This window comes from Parasteatoda tepidariorum, chromosome 6 (genome assembly GCF_043381705.1).
Source record: "Parasteatoda tepidariorum isolate YZ-2023 chromosome 6, CAS_Ptep_4.0, whole genome shotgun sequence".
NCBI lineage: Eukaryota > Metazoa > Arthropoda > Arachnida > Araneae > Theridiidae > Parasteatoda > Parasteatoda tepidariorum.
This window is the reverse complement of record NC_092209.1, coordinates 79,506,775-79,531,746: the sequence shown is the minus strand read 5'-3', so window position 1 is coordinate 79,531,746 and position 24,972 is coordinate 79,506,775. Positions and strand designations below refer to the sequence as shown.

Below are 24,972 nucleotides of genomic sequence, written 5' to 3'. Positions count from 1 at the left end.
GCATATGGACGATGCAGTAACTGGTGCAAAAACCTTGGAAGAGGCAAAAGAGTTGAAACGGCAGCTATTATGAAAAAGGCTGGAATGGAACTGCACAAATTGTGCAGCAATCACAGTGAACTGTCATCTAATGTTGGTGAAAATTATAACTTTTCAAATTCCTGTGAGATCAAAACGTTGGGAGTGACTTGGAATCCAATGGAAGACTGTTTCGTCTTCAGAGTTCAAGTTAAATCGAACAATTCTCATACTAAGAGAAGCGTTTGTCCACCATTGCCCGTTCATTTGACCCATTGGGACTAATTGGTCCTATGGTTGCTAAAGCCAAAATCTTCATGCCAAGACTGTGGAGACTGAATATAGGTAGGTCAGATCCTCTATCAACAGCCTAATTTGAGGAATGGCATAAGTTTTTATGTAAACTAGAAAACGTAAACTAAATTAAGATTGATAGATTAATAGTTATTGCGAAACCAAGTAGGATTGAGATCCATGGTTCTTCAGATGCTTTCCGGAACGATGTTATGGAGCTGCTGTTCATTTGAAATCGACGAATTCATCTGGAGAAACAATGATAAGGCTAATTACTAGCAAGTTCAGGGTTGCTCCAATAAAGAGCCTTATAATAACTAGCCTTCTTGAACTTGAACTTTCAGCTGCAGTATTTTTAATCCAAGTTAGTAAAGAGAGTTCTTAGAGCTATCAAATCAGAGTCTGTGCAATCTATTTATGGACAGATTCAACGATAGTGCTGACATGGATACAGAAAGACCCGACCCAATTGATTTACAGACGTTTGTTCATAACCGAGTGGCTACAATCCAGGAGTACGCATCGATTCAACTGTGGCGTCATGTGACTTCTGACCAAAATCCTGCTGATATCCTGTCAAGAGGTATGGAACCGAATAAACTCATTCATAATGACTTATGGCTCAAAGGTACTAAATTTCTATCGAACAGTGTTTATCCTAACCGGCCCATAACAGTGACTAATGCTAGGGAAGAATTTAATTCCGAACTGAGAAACTCTACGTGTAAACAATTATCTGAAACAGTGTTGAACTTTAATACGAATAATTTTGTTATTGACCTAATTAATTTGAGTAATAATTACGTAACTGCTATTCGTATTCATAGTTATATTTCTAGATTTGTCAACAACATGAGACAACCATTACAAAGGATTTCTGAACCTTTATCGGAGATTAATGAAGCTGAAACAGCTTTAGTGAAGATGGTCCAACATGAAGGGCTTGCGGGAGACATAAAATCGTTGAAAAACAGAGGATTTGTTGAGGTTAAAAGTAAGTTAAAAACTTTATAAACCCCTTTCTTGACTCTGATGGAATTATCATACTAAACTAAACTAAACTCAGTGGTGCGACAGCCCATAGAGGGCCATGGCCTACTCTGCCCATCTCAGTTTTCTTGACCTTGGGCTCTGGGGTGCAGGAGCACATGTTCCGATCAGTTGGTCAGCCGAACGCGGAACCCCCAGCGTTTAGTTCCCAAGCATGCTTGGTACTCATTTATCGACCCACTGAAGGGATGAAAGGCTGAGTCAACCTTGCCCGGCCCGAGGATCGAACCCAGGATCTGTGGCACGAGAGTGCAAAGCGCTACCGCTCAGCCACCGGGCGTCGATGGAGTTATCATAGTAGGAGGTAAACTTTCATCCTTGGGATTAATATTTGGTAAGAAATTTCAAATTATTCTTCCAAGGAATCATAAACTTACTTATACTATTGTATACTATTATCACTTGAAATATTTTCATTTAAATGCTACATTATTGTTATGTCAGGTAAGGTTAAACTTTTGTCCAATTAATGGTCGTACATTGTGTCGTAAAATTGCTAATGAGTGCTTAATGCTTTAATGTTAGGCCTATCATATCAGCTCAATTAATGGGTAATTAACCGAAAGAAAGAACTAGAGCTGAATATCCCTTTAATTATTCTGGAATGGATCTTTACGGACAGTTTATGCTAAGGGCTAATTATTTAAGAAAAAGTATCCTTCTTTTTATGTGTCTATTTTTGTTTGTTTTGTTTCTAAAGCCGTGCACATTGAATTAGTATCAGATTTAGCATCTAGTACTTTTATTGCCACTTTAAAGAAATTTATTTCACGAAGAGGAAAACCTGCTAAACTATATTCAGATAATGTGAAAAATTTTGTAGGTGCCAATAGAGAAATCAAAACTCTTTCGAGATTTATTTAAAAGACCCGATAAAAATTTAGCTAATTTTGTGTGTGACAAAACAATACAATGGAAGAGTATTACTCCCCGATCACCGAATTTTGGAGGTTTGTAGGAAGCAGCTATAAAATCTTTTAAACACCATTTTAAAAGAGCAGTAAGAGAAGCAATTTTAACGTTTGAAATATAACTCAGATAGAAGGAATTCTGAACTCACGTCCGCTCTGTCCATCGTCTGCCAATGCAGACGATTTCGAGGTTTTAAAACCTGCCCATTTTTTAAATAATAGACCATTAAATTCCATAATTGCAGCAGATTTTACAAATATAAAGGAAGAGGCTGGGATAGCCTAGTTGGTAGGGCACTGGGCCCGTGTCCAAGAGCTTGTGGGTTCGATTCCCACCGGCCAAAGACTCCCCGTGTAGTAAATGGTGACTGATGCACGTTAAATCTGTCAAGTCGCAAAGTCCTCCATGTTCCCATAACAAATTAATACATCTAGGGGTACTTATCCAATAGTTTCCTTGTCATCTAGATTGGGTTCAAAATTATAAGGCTACGGAGTTGAACATTAGTAGTCGTAAACCCAAGATTGGGTCGGCTGTTCAACGACGGATAAAATAAAATAAAATATAAAGGAAGAGCCGTGGTGGCTCAGGGAATAGAGCGTTTCCCTTTCAATAAGGTGAACCGGGTTCGAATCCCAGCGATGACTGATCGATACGAATTCCGCATCCGGCTTGCACCGATCGCAGTGCTGTCGTGAAATATCCTCAGTGGTAGACGGTTCATAGGTTGGAGTCCCCTTGCTGTCAGGCTATCCGTGGGAGGTTCTCGTATTCTTCCTTTCCATATAACGCAAATGTCCTCTACCAAGCTCCATCATGCGTTAGAGTCCCCTTGCCGTCAAGTTAACCCTGTTAACCGCGGGATGTTCACGTGTTCTTCCTCTCCATGTAACAAACACAAAGGCTGGTTAGTACCATCAAAAAGGCCTCCACGATGGCAAAATTTCTCCCAGTACTTTATCCAGGAGTTCCCTTGTCTTCTGGATTGGGTTCTAAGTTACAAGGCTACGTGGGTGAACATTAGTAGTCGTAAACTTAAAATTTGGTCGTCTGTTCAACGACGGATATAAAATAAAATATAAAGGAAAATCAGCTTAAGAAATGGTAGAAATTAACTAAGATAGTACAGCTTGTCTGAAAAAAAATGGTATAAAAGTTATTTAAATGAATTGCAGCTTTATAAGTGGCAATTTGAGAAAGATAAGGTAAAAATTTGTAATTTATTATTGTTAATGGAGGCTATTTTGCCTTCACAAATGGCTTATGGGTAGAATTATTAATGTTTATAAAGGAAATGAGATAACAGAATAAGAGTAGTACAAGTTAAAACCCAATATGGCATTTTAAAACGAGCCATATTTAAAATTTGTATTTTGCCAATCAAGGAATGATTTATATAATTTATGTAATGAGTTGTAATTTATATAATAAACTAAGAATTTAACTGAGTAAGTAAAAAAAAAAAAATAGACATATTTGGTGTTAATCATTTTCTATTAATTGTATGTGTTTTGAATTGATATATAACTGCTGCGAAAATATTATTTAGAGTAACAATTATTGAATTAACATTTCAATGGGTGGCGGTATGCTAAAGCGACATCTATATGAGCCTTGAAAATGTGTTCTTAGAAGTGGGCTCTGAGATCATTCCTGTGTGTGTTGGTGAACACCACGTAAAGAACGCTAATAAAATGAGCGTTTCATAGATTACATCCCACGAGTGTTAATTTATTTGCGTGAAATGTGATAACATCCGAGTTAACTAAAACAATGTTATTGAACGACTGTTGATTCATGACAATAACGGAAGTCCTTTTCAGAATTAGCGTCAAAAATTGATTAAAAAACTATTACTTTTATGAAATCCGACAGAAAGTTTAAAAATACAGACTAGTCTTATTGAGTCAATGTAACGATTTGTAGGGGGAAAAAAAAAGAATATAATTATCAAACTTATTAGTACCATAATGCAGTGTTTTCATTGCAGGAAAAAAAATGGGAGAGAATTTCTCACCCTTTCTCAAAAACAGGGTGAGATTTCAAAAAGTTAAGTGAGATTTCTAAAAATTAAAAAAACACGAATAGACTTGGAAAAAAAATATTTCTATTTTTTCTATTCTGAGTTGAGAAGTCAGAAGATGTTAAAAATTTATTATAATATTTTTAAATAATTATAATAAATTTTTAACATCTTCTGACTTCTAAACCATTGAACATTGAATATTTTTGCTGCATTATCATATGGAAAATGTTCTGTATCTACTTTTTCATTAGCTATTCTCATTAGGTTTGCTCAAATGCTTACCAATCGATCTGTTACGATATTTTGTTTTAATTCGGTTTGGGGGCTAAATAACCTTGCAACAGATGCTGAACTATTCGGAATCACTAATTAAATTTGTAGCATTGTGCACACACTTTCCTATCCTCTACATCTGCCAGCATAGGTTCTTCAATTATTTCTGTTATGGAATAGTGAAGTTCGTTGAAGTTATTTCCATGTTCATACTCTTTGTCAGGTCTTCCAGATTAGTTTTCACAGACTTAAACTTTTACAAATTGCTCTAAATTGTCGATGAGGGAGTTTGGTAATTCATTAACAGCGAAAACTAGAGATAACTTTAAACAACTTATAAAGAACTCACTTTTTTTCTCAACACTTGTCGTAGCTGTTTTCATGTCTTTTTCAAAATGGCGGAAGACTAAATTTTTTCCAAAATTCAAGAAATTCGTGCATTTTAAAATTGATAAATTCAGTGCGCGAACTTCTCGCGTTAATCATTTTTTAATGCGAGAAAATAAAAAAATATGCGAGATTCTCGCGTTCTCGCGCTGTAGTGAAAACACTGCATAATGAAAGATTTAGGTTCAATTATGGAAAAATAAAAAGTGTTAAAATTTCCTAATGAGATTGAAATCATGTATTTGAATTTCTGTAAAGGTTGTTAATGGTTGTACTTTTTTCAGTGTGTTTTATTTTTGTGGTACCTGTTACACTTTTAAACACTTGTAGCTATAAAGATTGAATAGAAATGACAGCAGTGGAATGCCATTTATCTGAAGAAGAAAATTAATTTGTATCCAGTTAATATAAATCATGAAATTTTTTTAAATTTTTTTTAATTAATTCCGTTGAAGATTATATGATTCTAATATTTTAAAACCTGCCGCTATTATTGTAATTATGACTTTCTTATTAATTCATATTTCTTTACTTTTAAGTTTTACTGGTTCCAAGTTTTAACAGGGAGACAGAATCAATATTTAAAATAATTTTGTTGCTTCATAAAAGAAAAATGCAATTTTAATTTTAAATATCAGCTTACTAATTATTTAAATTTGCAGTTTTATAGCTTTGAAAATTCAAACACCTTTGACATCTACCTTCTAAAAATGTGAGTTCCCACAAATAATTTTTTTAAACTATGGAATTTGTGATAAGCGACATTTCAAGATAATTTAATTGAATCTGTTAAAGTTAAAGAAGAACTATGCTGGTGAAACTTATTTTTATAGCTTAACAAAACAAGCAATTACTGCCGAAGGTGTAATACAAAAAATTCAGGTTGATAAATCAGGAGCTCTACTAATGAAAAAATATGAAGATATACACTATTATTTATATAATGTTAATAATAGTGAGGTTAAAAATTAATAAACTAGGCGGAATGTATAACACCCCACGTTTGTGAATTGATTACCTTCGTAAGTATTAAAAAGAAAAGAAAAAACAACGACAACAACAACTTTAGGTTGAACAATAAAAGCCTGAACTGTAAAATGTTGCTTCTTAGGTTGATAAATTAATACCTCTAAAAATACAAAAATATATACTTGAGGTTAAGAAATAATAACCTAAGGTAGAACATGGAACATCTCGCGTTAATAAAAAATAACCTTTTCAAGGGTCAAAAAATATATTTGAGGTTGATCTGCAATAACTTGATGTGCAAAATGGCGCACCTTACGTTGATAAAAAAAAAGAAAAAAACCTTTACAAGCATAAAAATATAGACTTGAGGTTGAATAACTTGAGGTAGACCTCATGTTAGTAAAATATTACCTTTACAACTGTAAAAAAATACACTTGAGCTAGATCCAGAATAACCTGAAGTGTTAAATGAAACACATTAGGTTGTTGAATAAATATTTCCACAGGTGTAAAAAAATATACTTCAGGTTGATAAATAGATACCTATGGACGAAAAGGAAAGACCTTAAAGTAGTAAATATCTACCTCACCACAGATGTAAGATGAAACACCATTGGGTGATATATATATATATACCTCTGCAGGTATTTTTGAGGTATTCATTTGCACCTTTTTCTACCTAACTATAGACTAAAAATATAGTCTTTTTAAGCCGAGAATGTTTTGATAGTAAATGTAAATAACATGCTGAGCATGATTTTTTTTATTACAACGCAACATTTTACGGGTCACATTTAAATAACTTAATTTATACCTTTAAAAAACACCTCATTTATACCTCAAATTTTCCGTAAGGGACATTTTTTTCGATCATAATCAAATTTAATAAAGAAAAATAAATAATAATAAAATATTGTCCAAGGATATATAAGTTTCATAGAATTGAATAAGAATTTTTTGATTTGCTTATTTAAAACATAAAAAGCAAATGTGCATTTTATTATAGTTTGAAAAGCATTAAGTTTGTCATATCATATTGTTTAAAAAAAAATAATAATAATAATAATTTTTTTTAGACATTAAAACTTTGAAAATGTTATCTCTCTAAACTACTCTGTTTTATTTGTGTAGTACACGGCCTTTTCGCCCGAGGGGGAAAAAAAGAGAGAAAGGAAGGGTGAAAAGAAAAGGATACATATCCTTCACCTCTATACCTTCATCTCCACCATTTGACTGCAGGAGATATCAGATATGGTTATTATACATTCGTGGAACACGCTGCCATCTATCGGTCAATGTCAACATTTCACTAATAAAAATATAGTCTTTTCAGGCCGAGAATGTTTTGATAGTAGATGTAAACAACATGCTGAGCATGATTTTTTACTTCTACGCTACATTTTACCGGTCAAACTATTTAATACTTGTGAAAATTAAGTAAAAACCAGGACCTTTCGCTTATTTTATACACTTGAATCCTCGCAGGTATGTTTGTCGTTTTATAAAATTTGATATAACATAGCTGATTCGAAAAGTTTATGTGGTACATAGTTAATGTTAACTCCGTTTGTATGCATGCCTTTAAATAGATTTAAGCTTTTACATTTGAAACAATTATTTTCGCCTTTGAAATTTAAATTTGTACAATCGCAATCGCACTTATTCTATTTTCCAGTAGATGAGGTAAACAGTACATAGCACGACGTTGCAATATGGTGTATATTTTTAATAAGAAATTATTGCGTTTTGCTGTGTTCGTTCATAAATTATGCGTGTGTTTCAAAATGTCAAATGAACAAATGCAATCGCTACCGTTATATTTGTATACGTAATCACGGATGTGGTTGTTGTTGTACTGCGTGAACCCCACAATGTTTACAAACAAAAAAACCGGTGGATATGTTACCGCTACGAAAGTGTAGTAGTAACTAGTTATTCTGCAAATTAATGAGCTTTTTTAATACTGTTGAAGTGACAAAAAATAATTTTATTTCTCGAATCACCTAAGTAATCTGCAAACTGCCTAGACAGTACTGTCTTTATGTATAGGCCCTTGAGAATTTTACTTTTTATAAATTGTATTAATTAAAAAAGCTAAGAATAAACAACATTACCATATATATTTTTTAAAATAAATATATTCTATTGTATAAAGTGTGAATTTTTTCTTCTTCTACAAATAGTGATTGATTATTATGCAAGCACCAATAATTTGAATAGTTTATCACCAAGAAAACTTAAAAAGTCAACCGAAATCTTTTTTTTATCGATCCAATGAAAATTTTAGGTACTTAGGCATTGAAAGATGTTTTAAGAACTGTTTAGTTTAACAAAATAATTCATGCTCTGTTTAGGTTTTTTTTGGAGAGGTACCTATTTTGTGAAAATTTAGAAATTATATTAAAAAATCAACACAAAAATATGGTAAAATAAGAAAATATTTTCAAAAATATTTAAATATTTTTCGAAAATATGTTAAAAGTATTTTGCGAAATTACCGTTTTTCCTAAAATGGAATTTGTGAAAGTACCTCTTAACGGCAGTAAATTTGCCCTGGACACACCCCTGAATTTATACCTTGTGATTTTTTTTTTTGATTTGTTGTGCCTTTATGTTTATTTAATTTAATTATTTTAATTAACTTCCATGATTTTAAAAATTATTTTATTATTTGGGGATTACAACTGGCTATAGCATCTCAATTAAAAAAAAAATTNACCAATAATTTGAATAGTTTATCACCAAGAAAACATTATTATTTTTCTACGTTCCAATGAAATTTTTAGGTACTTAGGCATTGAAAGATGTTTTAAGAACTGTTTAGTTTAACAAAATAATTCATGGTCTGTTTAGTTTTTTTTTGTAGAGGTACCTATTTTGTGAAAATTTAGACATAATTTGTGAAATTATGTTAAAAAATCAACGCAAAAATATGGTAAAATAAGAAAATATTTTCAAAAATATTTAAATATTTTTCGAAAATATGTTAAAAGTATTTTGCGAAATTACCGTTTTTCCTAAAATGGAATTTGTGAAAGTACCTCTTAAGGGCAGTAAATTTGCCCTGGACACACCCCTGAATTTATACCTTGTGATTTTTTTTTTGATTTGTTGTACCTTTATGTTTATTTAATTTAATTATTTTAATTAACTTCCATGAATTTAAAAATTATTTTAGTATTTGGGGATTACAACTGGCTATAGCATCTCAATTAAAAAAAAAATTATGCATAGTTTAAAATAGCTTTATTTGAGTTTTTGGGTAATCAAAACATGTTTAAATTTGTTACAATTATTGCATCATATCTTAAAAATGATTTACTTTATGTATGTGAAGTTTTTTTAAATTCGTTTTTAAACATTATGACATGTTATAGGAGGGGTCTAAAACATTTTTATGCCCGAGTGGGGGGGGGGGGGCTTTGCATGCTATTATGATAACCCTGTCCCCACTCCTCCCCTCTTTTCAAAATATATGCTAAAATTTTCTTGCATATTTTTTTTTAACATTTTTATTAATATGGATTTTAATTTACAAATTTGTTTATCGAACTTTATCTGCAATACCGACATACTGCCGATATTGCAGTTGATATCGATAATACCATTATGATTAGTTCGATCGATAACTATGTAAACACTTTACGTCAACAATGCAACAACAAACCAGCAAAGAAAACAGTGAAATTGATAGTGAGATTAATTACAAGAAATACTTACACTACAAATAGCTTCATAGTTTTCATGATACTACTATGATAACTAAGTGAAGAAAATTAACATTTTCAAAAGTAAATCTTTTGAAATTATTTATAAATAAATTTGACAGGTAGGTTAAATGTTTACTAATAGAAAAAAAAATGATTTAATACTATTTTAATAAAATGTTAGTCACGTCACAAGAAATGTTGAAGTCTCAAATTAAAGATAAACTTGTGAATACTTTTCCTAACGTTCACATTGCATTAAGAATATATTTGTCGATTCTTGGATCAAATGCAGAAAGATCTTTCTCCAGATTAAAATTGATAAAAAATTATTTGCGTTCAACAATGAATCAAGATCGTTTGGCATCGCTCGCACTTATGTCTATTGAATACGACATTTTGCGTAGTTTGGAATTCGACAGCATAATACAAGATTTTGTTGAATCCAAAAATCGCACAAAAGTAATATCATAAGATTCTGCAAAGTAATTTATTACCGAAAAATATTATATTTTTACTTGTATCTTCATAATTTTGTGCAAAATACACTTGTTGTTTTTTAAAGCTAAATTATTTTTTCAACAAATTTTTTTCTCCCAAGTTTTTCGTAGGCCCCTGAATTTCGTAGGCCCTAGGCACGTGCCTAGTGTGCCTATAGGTTAATCCGGCCCTGCCTACTAGGCATAATCAATCGATTTAAAATATTATTACAACTAAGGAAATTGACTGAATGCCAGTTATTTATTTTTCTGCATCTAAAAAATCAAGTCAATATATACAATCAAACAATTAACAAATTTTGTGACAGGATGAGAGAAACTCACTACTCTTGTTTGTAATTTCATTATTTATATCGTTGAAAGAAAATTCTAATTAACACATCTTGTACTTTGTTATTGTATTTCCCCCACCTCATACTGAAAGCAGTTAGCAATGTTCCGCATCTGCGCTAACTCATCTGTAAGTAAGAAAACAATAGTGAAAATATACCTTTATTTTTTAAATCGTTTGCTTTGTTTTTTCTCTTTTTGTTTTTCTATTTTATCATAAGTTTGATATAGTACTTAAAAAACAAAGTTTCTCGATTAGTGTAACCTTATAGTTTTTTATAGTTCATATTTCGAAATGGAAAACACATTTATGATGTAATTTTGACATAGTTATACAAGTTTATTCGATTCATATAGTATAAACCTATGCTTTTTGTAGTTCAACATTACTTAGTAGACTTACAGTGTAATTGTTCAGTAGTTGTGTCGTATATGTTCCTTTTTGTAGCGCTTTTAAAAAGTGCTTGTTTATTTTTGTATTTTTAAAAGCCCTTTAAGGTGCTTTTTTCATTGGGTGTTTTTAAAAAGAGCTTAATTTCCCTTTTCAAAATGAGAGATTTTTTTCTTTAACATGTCGATATTCGCCACGATTTGTGCAAAAAGCGTGGTTTTCACATTGTTCTATTCAACGTTTTCACAATTCATTCAACTACAATTCATTTCGGCGTACCGTCGGTCCATAGCGTATGAAAGCAACAATCATTTTACATGTTTGATGAAATACTTGTAGGTTCGCATGTGCGTATACTGAACTGAATTCGGCGGGAAGGTAAGGATTCTTGCACTCTTACGTGCAACTCTGCTGCATTTTGCAAGAAATTCTCATTTTTCGCCCCCTGAAATCGAACCGAAATTTTGCTGATTACGGGGACCAACTAAACATTGCCAAACATTTATTTTTCCTAATAGCAAAATAAAGTTTTATTTCTCTTGTTAATTTAATCCTTGAAGTGCCATCATCTTTGTCACTAGCAAGCTAATGGCTTCGCTCTCTTCTATTTATAGATTAGTACCATAATCCTTGAACTTGACTTGGGGATCATTCATTAATTACGTATTTACATGTGGGTTCCCATAGCAATAAAGAACCACAACTCTTCATTTCCTCAAAATTTCCATCTCCATTTTTTTCATTTAATTTAATAAAGATGAGAATTAATTAAGATTTTTAAGTAAGAATTTTTATATTACGGACCGTCCATCAATTGTATAAAAATATTTTAAACTTTTATTGTACATAATAAATATTTTCACTTTACTTTTTTTACTGAATATTTTTTATTATTGTATTATTACTTTTAAAATTTTCAGTACTCTTAAGTTGTTTTATGAAAAAATTATAATATTAAAAATAATATTTAGAGGCAAGATTTTTAAAAAAGTATGAAATTGGGGTCTTTCACTATTTTAAATGCAGCAAAAAATTTTATGTTATTCAGATATGTAATTCATCTCGTAATGATTTCATTTAAACAAAAAAAATTTCGTTAATTAAATATTATGAGTGATTTATTAAATATTATGAGTGTAGGGGCCATATAATAATTTACTTATGACAAAAATGTTAGCTTCAATACTCATTAAATTTAAGTTTCAAAATTATTTAAATTAGTTTAATCATTTCATTAAAGAAAAGCTGAACAAAGTAACAATTTTTACTAAAAATTTATTAGGGGCCATTCATTATTTACATTTGTAATATGAAAGTATTTAAGATTTCTTAGTTTGCTGCATTCTTTGCGCATCTTTGTAAATTCTGTATAATCAATAATATTAATCTTGTTAATGTTTTGTTGAATATGCTTTTATAAATGATTTTTATTTAAATCTTAAAATTACACTCGATAACCTTTTTAAATAATAATTAAATTAATTATAATTTTGATTTTTTTACATAGTTAAGTAAAGTAATTATTAATTTAAAAAATAGAATCGAACCAGCAAATATTGAATCTTTTTAAAATTGTGTATAAATAGTTTTTATGTCTAATATAATCAAGAAAAGAGTTACAGTTATAGATATTACAGAAAAGAGATACAGGAAAGGGACCGATATCCTGCATGTAGTTTCTTGGTATGGGCTGGCATTATGAGATCGATGGCCGTACACCCCTTTATGTGCTTCCACCTGGGACTATGGCAGGCCAACGCTGCATTAATGATATTCTGTTACCTCATGTTCGCTTTCTTATTGGTGCTGCCGGTGATAAATTTGTCTTTATGGAAGGCGACGCAACATGTCATTGAACAGTCGTTGTGGAGGAGTGTGTACAGAGTGATGATATTTAACGCCTGGGATAGCCAGCACGTTCTCCAGATCTGAATCACATTGAAAATGTGTGGGATGCTTTGGGGAGGAGTGTTGTTGGTCGAGAAAGCCCGTCAATAAACGAGGACACCCTCATCCGTGTACTGACAGCGGAATGAGTAATTTGCCCCAACAGCTGCTGAATGCTGTTTTTGTTTTATTTTATATTTATAACCGTCGTTGAACAGCCAACCCGAATTTGAGTTTACGAATACCAATGTCCAACTCCGCAACCTTGTAATTTTGAACCCAATCCAGAACACAGGGGAACTCCTGGATTAGTGCCCCCTGAGGTATTAATTTGTTTTGGGAACTTAAAGGACTTTGTGACCCCGACAGATTTAACGTGCACAAGTCACCATTTAATAATTCTTCGGCTGGATTCGAACTGGTTCTCACGAACACGAGTTCAATGCCCTACCAACCAAGCTATCCCGTCCTCTGCTGAATACTGTTGTGCTTGCAACTTGTATTGCCCCCACACCTGGTTGTCACTCCCCCTAATGACATAATGGATTCCTACAAATGGTATTTCCATTTTTCTCATTTTCACGTTTTCAGCACTAAATGACTTTTTTGTTTCTTGAACACAGCTCAAATCTTCTGCCTTTAACCACGTTTAATTTTTTATGCTCTATGCAACCATTAGTGTTCCATCCTTAGCAATTGCTTAGCAGTATATCTATATTATATAAAACGCTAATACGTACGTATCAATAAAACCGATGATATTTCTTTTCTCGCGCTGGCAACAGTTTTCATTTTTAATTGATTGGATTCGGCACGCAAGTAGAGCACGTAGTGAGCATCATATGGCTAATCCATGTTATATAAAACGCTAATACGTTTTAATTGATAGGCTTCGGCGCGCAAGAGCACGTAGTGAGCATCATATGTCTAATCGGGTGAATTCTCACCGAATTATCAAAAAAATTCTCACAAAATTATCTTCATCGAAGCCGATGCTTTACATCCGGCGTTCAGTACTATTTCATATTGTTTTACAACACATGGTTTTAGCCCTCTGGTGGGAAAGACTTTAAAACAAAACTTACAACAGTTACTTTTCTCAACAACTGAAATTTAGAATAGTGTGATTAAGAAAAATATGTGAACTGTTTGCAATTTCAAATTAATATTGAAATGCACAGGTTTAGAATTTTCTACAGTGAAAAGTTTTCGGAACTTCAGTGTTCAAAAAAGTATACAAAAGCTAGACGTTAAGAACGTATGCAATGCTCGAGCAAAGCGAGCATCGGATTGCGAAGCAATCCGATATGAACTGCGAAAGCAGTTTCGGGGGTTGGCGAGTGCCAGCGAGCAGGGGGCGAAGCCTCCTAGTTTTAATTAAAAAATTTTCTGTTTTTCAGAAAAATGCATTTGTTTTATAGCATTTCGAAAATAGGTAATATCCGTTTAATTATGGAAAACAGGGAAATATGGTGTGACCTTATTTCCTTTTATGGTGTTTTAAGTCGAAAATATTTATTTTTCAGCAGAGAACATTTATTCATTTTATAGTATTTTAAAATAAAAAAATATTCGTTTTGGTTATGCGCTTCGTTCTGTTACATTTACTATTCATGTTCTTTGAAAACAATTTGGAAGAACTATTCTTACCATTGCGCTTTATTTTTAGACGCATTTATCAAATGCTGTCATCTACTTTTGTTCGCTTCATTCAATCTTGGAATTACTTCCTCACTCAAAAAGATAACACTCTAAAATACAGTTAACCATGGATGGTTGACTGAATGTAAACAATAACAAGCTTCTTATAACTAGAAGAAGAAATATAGAAAACTTCTGGTGTATCCCTCCGCTTATGTTATGTTTAAGAGGCGATGCGTGAACAGGCTCAATATTCTGAGAAGTTTTAATATTGTGATTTTTGTTTGAATTTACGCCTAAATTTTATCTTCCATAAGAGTTTCGTAATTTATAAATTCTAACTGATTGTGAGCCTAAAATAAATTTAAGAAAATTAATATCACAATATAAGCAATGTGTAAGGTTTGCCACATTTTGAGTGTTATCTCTTATTTGGCTATATTTGTGCAAAATATCACCTTTAGTTATTTTTTGGGTTGCATCTTACAGGCCATAGCATGCTTGCGGACTCTTCCAAATTTACATGTAGTTTGTTTCGTTGAAATTTACATTAAAAAAAGCGTTATATTGTAAACACTACAAAAGATATATATTTGATGGCGCCCGTTTTCAAGCTTAGGCCTTAAAAATCGATCTAAAATAGAAACACGGAAGTTTTACGACGAATTTTAACCCCTAGCGCTACTTGTGCTTAGCTTTATACCTTGACCACCAGAATAAGCTTTATACTATCAACCATTACATAGTGAGCCATGGTGGATCAGGGGATGGAGCGCTTGCCTGTCAATGAGGTGAACCGGGTTCGAATCCCGGCGAAGGCTGGTTTATTCGAATTCTGCACCCGACTCGCACCGACCACTGTGAATGTTCCGACCACTTAAAATAACCTCAGTGGTAGACAGATCATGGGTTAGAGTCCCCTTGCAGTCAGGCTAACTGTGGGAGGTTTTCGTCTCAAAATCTAAACGCAAATGCGGGTTAGTTCCGTCAAAATGTCCTCCACGAGGGCAAATGTCTCCCATTGCTTGATCCAGGAGTTTTAAGACTGTTATTGACGAAACAAATTTATTTTTTCGCATTAAATGTTTCAAAATGACTGGCTGCGGTCAGTAAGCGGGTGGGTGACCAATTTGATTAGCCTACGAAAGGACCGAGGGTGCGCAGTATCGGTCCTCTTTAAACTGTTCTATCGTAAATTGCTTGTCGTCGGACTACCAAAGCGAGGGAGCTATCCCTTTTGCAGAGGATCGAAATTGCGGCATGTCTTCGGATCATCCTCAGGGATGTTTCCCAGACCGTCGCCAATAGCCCATTGTGTAGCTTCAGTGCGACGTAAATAAAAGTACCTAAAACTACCTAAATGTTTCAAAATCAATTTGTACTTTTCCCCTTCTTTTGGTTAGCACATGCAACACTCGTTAGCAAACTTTAAAAGTCGCCAAAAAGTTAATTTTCGCCAAAAGAAGTTCGATCGTTAAGGTTCCGTAGCAGAAACACTTAACATTTATTGGTTAATTTGTTCACTACATACATATTTTTTTAATTAAATCAAATTTCCGTCAAATCTTTATTTTATATATACCCCGCAATGTTAGAATAAATTATGTAGGATAGATTTTTCCTCTATCGAAGATGATAATTCTTAATATGTGATTCAGTGATTTCGGTACGTTAAAAGAAAGGTATTCGAGTTAATATAACAATAATAAGATTCTAATAAATAAAAAAAAGAAGAAGAAAAAAAAACTCTTTTTCATCGGGAAATTAATTTAGATAAAATGGCTGAAGTTTCAGGTTTCAAAATAAACAGTTTCACCAGTTCATATGTGATAAAATCGAATTGTATGTCTCTGGTTCGGAAATTACCAAGTTCCAGTTTTATTTTGGAGGTTTTGTTAACACCATATGTATTATTAAAATAACCAAATACAAGGGTGTCTTACTTTATAATGTTATGATTTTAACAAATTCAGAGGTTTACTTAGAGTTTTCGATTAGCTAACCCCGTCACAAGTTATTTTACTGTAACTGGCGAACTGCAAGGGATCACGTGATCGCGATAGTGAAGGGGTTAATCTTTGTTCAACTAATAAAATAAGTTATGTGAATTAATTAAGCTTAATGACATAATTTTTTTGTAAAAATTTAAAATTTTAAATGATTATGTACTGCAATTTGATTATTACATTATTTGATTTTCAGATCTAGGGATATAGTAATTCGTTAATTTGAAATCTTAATTTAAATCGATTTAAAAAAAATAATTTATTCAAACCAAATAATTTAAAATTATTTTTTTAAAAAAGAAAAGCATTGATTTTTAGTGATATTTTTCTGTGAGATTTCTAAATTTCTGTGAGATTTTTTTAAAATTATTACATAGAAAAAATATAAAAGAAATGGTAATAATTTTCAGGTCTAAAGATAAAGCACTTATTTGATTTAAATTAACTGATATACTATCAAATCATTGATTATTTTTTTGAACAAAAAACTTTAATTTAGAAATTAATTTTATATAAATGATTTTTTTCAATTTTAATGAATTAAATTTAAATTTAATTTCTCATTTTCAGTGAAAAAGTTTTTAACTGCCTATGCACTAGAATTAATTATTAGATATTAAGTTTCTGATCTAGAGATTTGTAAATTTATAACAACTGATTTAAAAATTAAATTTAAAATAGTGAAAAATTTTCTGATTGGTTACATCAAATGATTGCATGTCTTTGCATGTATTTTTGTATTACTAGAAAATATATATATATTTTAATTAATATAGTTTAAAATGATCGTGAATGATTTTTATGATATATATATTATTAAAAACATTAAATTTTTCTTAATTTCTAAATTTATTTCATCTTTCAAAGTATAATTGTTTGCTATTTTTTAATTTTAAATAAAAGAAATTCAAGATGCATGGTTGTTTCCTAAGGCTAAATTTGGTTCGATTTGTAATTCAGAGATGGCACCACGATCTATTTCAGAAATCTCTGAAATTTTTTTTATTGACAACAATTAAAAATCAATAAAATAGCCTCATCGTTACCGCTGTTATTTTTGTACAAAGTTCTCATGCTAATTCTACTGTTTTCTGATTTTACTGATGATAATTAACTTAACTTAATTATATATTTAAGTAAATAGAATTTAGAATTACAATTTTAAAATAATTTAATTTGTAAAGTTCACCTAGATGGCGCTCTATTTACTGCCGGTTTACAAATAGCCATCAAATAGCTAATATTTTCTTTACATCACTGATTCACTATGTGAAAAAATGTTGTACGTGTAAATATAATATTAAAAGCACATATGTAGTTGCATTTCCAGAGTTTTTGTGAATAATTATCTATAATTTTTGAATATTTATTTGATATGCAGAACACACATGAAACTTGAATCCAAAGATAAAGGTAAATTTTAGAATATTATTGTTTTAAGTCCTCTCCCCCATTATTTATATGGGTATGATACTTATGTAAAATATTCAGTGAAGACGTCAGATATAGTTCTGTTCTTTCAAATACGTAAAGGATGTTTTCGTAATTATAAATACGTAATTTATGCTGTATTAAGGTCTACTTTGTTCTTTTTTCAGAAACATAGAAATGTACAGTTTGATTTGTTTACATGATTGATCATATAGATTATAGATTTAAAAAAATAGCTTTTCTTTACGTTTTGAATTTTATCAAAAATTATCTTAAAAATTGGTTTTTGTTGTAATACGAAAAATATAAACTATTCTAGTTGTTTTTAAACGTGTATTATTTTTAATTAGTTCAAAAATACGAGTTAAAATTTTTTTTTTTTTAATCATATAACTGTATATATAGTATGTTTATATGTATATGCTATTATAGAAATGGGGGATGGCCTATCTCTTGGCAGGGAGAACATCTCAATTTTCCTCTGAATAAATTTTTTATTAAAAATGTGAGAATACTTTATCTCCTTAACTCTTTATAGAGCTATTTTTTTTTCTCTAGTAATGTTATGTTAAATTATTTTGGTGAATGAGATTGGCTTATAAAAAGAGATTCATTTCGCTTACCATCTAAAATTAATTAGGTTTTTGAAAACCTTTTTTTAAATGGGAAATGGGTAAGTATTTTCTGAAATTTTACCTATTGCAAAAAAATAGGTCAAAAATTTGGACCTATAGTCCCTGGCCAAATTATTGCACGCACTATAAGATTCCATGTAAAATATTAATTATCAGGTCATACTATACAGCTTTATTGTTTTTACGCGGTTTGCACTTGTTTATGTTTGCGTATCAATTGGTTAACATTGTAATGCCATACGATAAAAATAAATACAAATAGGAAGTATATCAGAAATCTCCTGAATAAAAACCCATTACATGTATGTTTAAATATAAAAGTATTGCCTATAAACACGAGCAAAACATGTCATTATTAAAAAACTATAGTGCGTCTAATGATTTGATCTAATTATTATAACGTACTAAGATAATACCTGATATAATAAATATTCTATGTTTATGTAATATATTGTATAATTTAACCCCACTTGATACACTAACGCAAACAAGTGCTAACCGGTCTCAGCCGCGTAAAAACAATAAAATTTTAGAATTCTCTGCTTACTTATACAAATATACTTGACGAGAAATTATCGAATTTACGAACTCATAACGCACTAGTGAAAATAACTCGCTAGTGTTGGCTTTTTTTTTTTTTTTTTTTTTTTTTTTTTTTTTTTTTTTTTTTTTTTTTTTTTTTTTTNAATTTTTAAGAATATTTAATCTTTTTTTACAGGTATGAAACATACCATTTAAATGTAAAGCAATAAACATAAAAGAATAAATTTTAAAAACATTAAAATGTGCAGAAAAAAAAACGAATCACATTGAAGTAAAATTAAGAAAAGAAAATCATTAATCGTAGTTAAATCGAATAATAAAAAAAATTGTTAAATCGGGTTTTTTTCTTTTCTTTTTTGGATTACTAATAATTTTTAAGAATATTTAATCTTTTTTTACAGGTATGAAACATACCATTTAAATGTAAAGCAATAAACATAAAAGAATAAATTTTAAAAACATTAAAATGTGCAGAAAAAAAAACGAATCACATTGAAGTAAAATTAAGAAAAGAAAATCATTAATCGTAGTTAAATCGAATAATAAAAAAAATTGTTAAATCGGGTTTTTTTCTTTTCTTTTTTGGATTACTAATAATTTTTAAGAATATTTAATCTTTTTTTACAGGTATAAAACATACCATTTAAATGTAAAGCAATAAACATAAAAGAATAAATTTTAAAAACATTAAAATGTGCAGAAAAAAAAAAACGAATCTCATTGAAGTAAAATTAAAAAAAGAAAATCGTTAATCGTAGTTAAATCAAATAATAAAAATTTAGTTAAAATCGGATTTTTTCTTTTAAGATTACTAATAATTTTTAAGAATATTAAATCTTTTTTACAGGTATAAAACATACCATTTAAATGTAAAGTAATGAACATAAAAAAATACATTTTAAAATCATTAAAATGTACGGAAAAAAACTGAATAACGGTGAATAACTTTTGTTCTAATGATTGGATTTTCGCGTTCTAGAGTTATATCTTAATGGCTCGAGCGGGTAGCATTAAATACGTTAATTAATTAGTGCAGACGATATTTTTCGTTACTAAATCAGACACAAAAACGTTCTTTCTCTGAATAAACATACCTTTATTTTGATCGGATTTGAATTTCTGTCCCCCAAAATGTAGGGAGTAGCCGCAATCTGGGAAATATGGTCTCAATAGTTTGGTTCCACGTAAAAAATAATTTATAATAACTATTTATCATTTTTTTTATTATTTTATTTTAATCGAAAAAATTGTAAATTTTTGTAAATTTTTTTATATCTATGTTTGAGACATTCGAAAAGTGTCTGCGCAGTGCAGCATAATTTTTCCTGACCCAGCTCTCAGACTTAAAACTACTCATCGAATACTTAATATTCTTCCAATGAAAAAGATTTGAAACTCATGCTCTGTTTTGTTTTGGGGTTAAGCACATTGTAGAGTCTATAAAAAATATATATGTATATATTTGGAAAAAATTAATTAGCAACACACTAGCTACAGTCTATAATTTTAACTGTGCCATATTTTCTAGCTGTTCACCAGAATTGGTGTTATTTGGTAATTAGTGTTCTTATGAATGCATTTTCAAAAGATTTCTGATGATGTTAAACTATGCAGCTCAGGAAAATGCACACTGTATTGCTGGAAAAGAAAATTGTCTTCTTACCTTTTCATGCATTATCCTTGGAGAGAAAAATCACATGTTATCACCATTTTTGAACAAAAAGATATTCAAATATGTTTGGCTCACATCAGCATAAAATTAATAAACGTTAATGCAGTATTTGCCTGTAAAATATTGATATATCTTCGGTGTTACCGGTATTTACCCGTAATATTTATTTATTTTATGCCTTCTTATTAATATTCTCTGTTATTATTACGTTTTTGATTCTGATTACTGTTCAGAATTTAAAACTGAAAGTGTAGTTCTCATGCATAGTACTCGTGTGATATTACTTTATTATGCAATATTTTATGATTAAGTTATTTGGTTACCGTTTTACTTTGTTAAACGGAAAATAAATTATGTCTACTTTAATATTAAGTTTTATGTAAAGTTATTTGAAGTTAATTTTGCAAATAAAACAATGGATGCAAAATAACTATTTAAAACTCTAAGGTGATACAAAGCAGAGCGCGAAATTTCGCAAAAATCCATTGGCGATCGAATCTTTAAAGCTGGCAAATAAATTTTGTTTTGTAAAATGTTGCTTTTAAAATTAAAGCAGGGATCTGTCCAGACATTTTGTGAAAGGTCCGTTTTTCGTGAAATTGTGAAAAAATTACTCACATTCTTTCAACCAGGGTCCGCTTTTATGAATTTGTGCAAATAGGGTCCGTTATTGCGAAAAAAAAATTTTTCAAGGAGTTTTTAAATTGTAAAGACATACAAGATTATGCTCAACACTGTAAAATTGTAATTAAAGAAATTAAATTTTAAAAAATAAACAGCAATTGCTCTTCTAAATTAGAGATATAACATACAAATATTTGGCATTTAGCCTATACTGCTGAACGCAGAATATTAATTTCCGACGAACAATGGAAGAATTGTCTGCCGAAGACAAAATGTAATTCGTTTACATCCATCTTTCTTGTTTTCTGCCCTGGAAAGGGTTTAATCGATTAACAAAATAATAATGAAGATAAACAAATTTGTGAAGGGTCCGATTAAAAGAAAAATCATTTTGTGAAGGGTCGGTTTTTAAGCTAAAATATTTTGTGAAGGGTCCGTTTTTAAGTTAAAATATTTTGTGAAGGGTCCGTTTTTATGAAAAGATATTTTGTGAAGGGTCCGTTAACGGACCCAAATTTCTTCTAAACAGACCCCTGATTAAAGTAACCATATTTTTCCCGGAATTTAAAGTTAGCGTTTGCGTGCTATAGATCAAGATGTCCCAATAGACTGAAGACAGAAACTTTTTTCTGTTGTCATAGGCCATTAAAGCAATTGTTGCGATTCTTGTTCTCTAGTGGTGCCACCTATGGCCAAGATTTCGAATTCTGCCACACCCATACGCTACACCCGTTTAAAGGGCGGACCCATTCACAGATCGTAATTTTGACCTGAAAAAGAGGACGATCAATCTCCAATTTAGCACTCCCAGAGGTATAACTTGTTATGAGAACATGGAGGACTTTGTTACCCGGCAAATTTAACGTGGCAAAAATAACCAGCTATCAATTACTACAAAGGGAGTCTACGGCCGACTAGATTCGAACTCCCGATTTCACGAACATGAGTCCAGCGTCCTTGCAATCAGGCTATTTCGGCTCGGAAGATTGAGACATTTGATAATTTGCTTCAAATTTTTATGAATGGTGCTCCCCTCCCCCTTTAATAAAGTTTGACCTTTGGGTTGCAATTGTTATTTTAAATTCGAAAGACCGCGCTATACAACCATAAAGTATTTATTATATTTTCATATATATTATTATTTTTTGTTTTTTTAAAAATTCAAACGTGTAACGAAAATGACACCTTTAAAATGCACACAGTTAATCCTTTAAAAGCAGACATTAATTTGAAAATCAGACAAAAATCCGAAACTTTGACTATTGTATTTTTTGATTGGCTTGACTTTTTTTTTATATATATATTGAATTAGCTTTTGAAAAATGAATATTGCTCAAGTTTGAGCTGCTAAAAAATTATCCTTACCTCAGTGTTTTCACTACAGCGCCAGAACGCGAGAATCTCGCATATTTTTTTTTATTTTCACGCAATAAAAAATGATTAACGCGAGAAGTTCGCGCACTCTATTAATCAATTTCAAAATGCGCGAATTTTGGAAAAAATTTCATCTTTTGCCATTTTGAATAAAATCCGTTTCACTTTTCTTCCTTTGAACTTTCATTATTTTGAACATCGGTCCTTGTTATCTAACTTCCCTACTTACCAGTATTATTCAGAACCAGTGCGAACAGCAGAACACCACCCCCCCGAACCACGGAACCCCTTTCAGAACACATTTCTCTGCAACCACTTGTTCACCGTAGGTAAGGTTTCTTCATGTAAGACGTTTACATTTTTTTGTGCATGATGGACAAATACCTTGTTAAGGCGACATCTTCTACTCCGTAACGGACAAATGAAAATGAAACAAATGTCGGTAGAAACGGTCAAAACGAAACAAATACGGATATTTTTCAGCCAAATAAATATAATAACTGATGAAAAAGTAGATTTAGAACATTTTCCATGTGATGATGCAGCAAAAATATTCAATTAGAAGATGTTAAAAATGTATTATAATTAAAGAAATAATTTTTTTCCAAGTCTATACGTGTTTTTAGAAATTTCACTTAACTTTTTGAAATCTCACCTTGTTTTTGAGAAAGAGTGAGAAATTCTCTCCCATTTTTTTTTTCTGTAAAATTTGAAATTTCAAGGTCTTTCAATGTCATGTCTTCAAACTTGAAATATAAGTAATGTCTAAAAAAAAGCAACAACACCACCAAGCTTTTGTTAGTTGATCGATGCCTAGTTATGGGCGTTTCCTTGGGACTTGAATGGCTATATCTACTAAAAGCATCGTCTCAGAATTTCTAATAATAGTGAACCTTAATATTCAGTAAAGAAATTATGGGGGTGCTGTTGTTTTACCATGATTTTCAGGTCAGAGTGACGACAAAAACTGAATTTTTCATCAACTTTGATAGAGCATAACTCTTCAAAGCAACAATACCCCTAGGAGTGTATGTTCATAACTAGGCAGTGATATACTAATAATATAGCAAAACAAAACTTTGGGGGGTGCTGGTATTTTCGTTAGATAAACCTCTTATAACATACTTATATTTCACTTTTAAAGAAATGATCTTGAAATTTTCTACAGGGGAGGGAAAATGTTTTAGGGGCTCAAACTTGCAGAACATTCATTTGTCATAACCTACTTTAGTATATATATCTATGTATAGTTCCTGGCCATATTATTAGATGCACTACAAGATTCTAAGTAAAATTATAATTATCAGGTGATACTATACAGCTGTATTGTTTTTATGTGACTGAAACCGGTTTGCATTTGTTTACGTTCCTTTATCAATTGGTTAACATTGTAATGCAATACGTTAAAAATAAATACAAATAGGAAGTATATAAAAAAATCTCCTGAGTATAAACCCATTACACGTATGTTTAAATATATATAAGTATTGCCTATAAACTCGTGCAAATCATGCAATTATTAAAAAAATACAATGCGTCCAATAATTTGATATAATTATTCTAATATAATGCTTGATATAATAAATATTCTATATTTATATAACATATCGTCTAATTTATCCTATCGTCTAATTTAACCAATCGATACACGAACGTAAACAAGTGCAAATCGGTTTCAGTCACATCTAAACAATAAAGCTGTATAATATCACGTGATAATTAAGATTTTACATAGAATCTTATAGTGCCTCTAATAATGATAATAATAATAATAATATATATATATATATATATATATGTTCAAATTGAAGAATAAAACAAAGAAAAATAATAGACAAATGAAAATAAAGGGGGGGGAAATAATAATAATAAGTAAAAAAATAACAAACGACAGTTTAAAAAAAAAGAAAGTATGAAATTTTATTTAAAAAAACTGGGAAAAAAAAAGATATAATCTTTTCTTCAGCCCACACGATTATATCCGCGCTGATATTGTATCAATAAAGCCGAAGCAAAATATATTAATACAATAGTGTGAGGAGCACTCAAAAATCTTTTTAAAAAATAACAGCAAATAAAATAGATCACAAAAAATAAAAATAAGTAACATGTAAAAACAGAAAATAAAATAAAAGAAAAAAACATTAAAAAGGGGACTATAAAGCGAGTAGCAAAATCAGATCAACTTACAAGGACAGAAAATTTTTCAAGAATGATTTAAAAATGTTTTCGCAGAAAGATTGCCAGATTACAAAATATGAAAACAAAAGATGAAAACAAAAGCGCAAATTGAGTGTAACAA

At 30.6% G+C, this 24,972-nt stretch overlaps 1 protein-coding gene across 2 annotated transcripts in view; it reads left to right on the top strand.

The window, feature by feature from the left end:
* The first annotated feature begins 7,242 nt into the window (after nt 1-7,242).
* The window catches only part of LOC107446185 (UDP-N-acetylglucosamine pyrophosphorylase mmy), a 59,707-nt gene continuing 41,977 nt past the window's right edge, over nt 7,243-24,972 (top strand). The window contains exon 1 of one of the 2 annotated variants that reach the window (XM_043045852.2): nt 7,243-7,414. The gene's annotated coding sequence lies outside the window, so the exon portion shown is untranslated. Of the gene's footprint in view, nt 7,415-17,424; nt 17,805-24,972 lie in introns of those variants that run through there. The other variant, XM_043045853.2, reaches the window with a different exon arrangement.